Source organism: Lynx rufus, unplaced genomic scaffold, assembly GCF_022079265.1.
Source record: "Lynx rufus isolate CCGP_SWC_20201006 ecotype Redwood Valley unplaced genomic scaffold, mLynRuf1.p SCAF_11, whole genome shotgun sequence".
Classification (NCBI taxonomy): Eukaryota; Metazoa; Chordata; class Mammalia; order Carnivora; family Felidae; genus Lynx; species Lynx rufus.
Genome location: NW_025814825.1, coordinates 30,019,622 through 30,021,044, shown reverse-complemented (window position 1 = coordinate 30,021,044; position 1,423 = coordinate 30,019,622). Strand labels below are relative to the sequence as shown.

The window sequence follows — 1,423 nt, the reverse complement described above, 5'->3', positions numbered from 1 at the left end:
CATCAGTGCGTCTACAGTTGTCCTGTGCAGACAGAGGCTGCGTGGCTGGAACGTGAGATCACATCCTCCAGGATTAGCAGGACTTCTCAAAAAAATTCAGAAAATTATTCTCCTCTGATTAGTTTTCATCTCATCGTGGTTTGTTTGTCATTACTTTACCTGTTTTAGTCGAAAGTTCACAGCCTGTTTATATTAAGATATAAGCCCTTGAATCTGGGATTCTCAGGGGCCAAGTCTAAATGTTTTGCTAACTTGTATTGATGTTTGTCAAGAAAGCCACATCCTCAACTCAACAGGGCAAGGCTTTGGAACAAAATCTACTAAATCATTCTTCAGTCTGTTGGGATGAGGAGTCGATTTTCCTTCTTATCACAAAACCAAAAATATAGAACAGTGTGGTCCATGAACCCATTTTTATTTCCTAAGAATAAAACCAGTCAGGCCCAAGATGTGCTTGTGTGGCTGGTCCTCAGAGGAGGAGAGGGCGGGTGTTCCCTGAGTGGTCTCGGGGAAGACGAATCTTGGGAACCTCTCCGTGCTCCCTCCCAGGTCTTTGGGTCATGCTTGCAGAATCCGTTAACTGTCTGCGAATCGCTGTGATCTTCTGAGGCAGAGATATTTCCGGTCAATGTCACGTGAAACCTGAGAAAGATGCCCAAGCTTGAAACTCAGATTTGGATGCTGAGGTGCTTGCTTTGACAGCCCTTATATGAAAATTGAAATGATACGGAGAAGATTCGCATGGTCCCTGCATAAGGATGACGTACAAATCCGTGAAGTGCTATATTAAAAAAAAAAAAAATTGGCCCCCAATGCATTATGCATAGCTGGTCTTCCTGGAGTTTGGGAGGAAAATGAGATTTGTGCCCTATATGAACATGGGGAGGCAATGTTTATAGCAGCACTATCAACAATAGCCAGAGTATGGAAAGAGCCCAAATGTCCATCAACAAATGAATGGATAAAGAAGATGTGGTATATCTATACAATGGAGTATTACTCGGCAATCAAAAAGAATGAAATCTTGCCATTTGCAACTACATGGATGGAACTGGAGGGTATTATGCTAAGCAAAATTAGTCAGAGAAAGACAAATATCATACGACTTCATTCATATGAAGACTTTAAGGGACAAAACAGATGAACATAAGGGAAGGGAAACAAAAATAATATAAAAACACGGAGGGGGACAAGCAGAAGAGACTCATAAATATGGAGAACAAACAGAGGGTTACTGGAGGGCGTGTGGGAGGGGGGATAGGCTCAATGGGTAAGGGGCACTAAGGAATCTACTCCTGAAATCATTGTTGCACCATGTGCTAACTGACTTGGATGTAAGTTACAAAAAGTAAATAAATTATAGAAAGGAAAAAAAAAAAAGAAAATGGGGAGGTGACACCTAAAAGTGCACATTTCCAGTTAC

At 41.5% G+C, this 1,423-nt stretch overlaps 1 non-coding gene across 1 annotated transcript; it reads left to right on the top strand.

Moving 5' to 3' along the window:
- The first annotated feature begins 686 nt into the window (after positions 1-686).
- Positions 687-793, top strand: LOC124507342 (U6 spliceosomal RNA). Its single transcript, XR_006960996.1, has one exon. It is a non-coding gene; the product is annotated as a U6 spliceosomal RNA (small nuclear RNA).
- Positions 794-1,423: the final 630 nt, after the last annotated feature.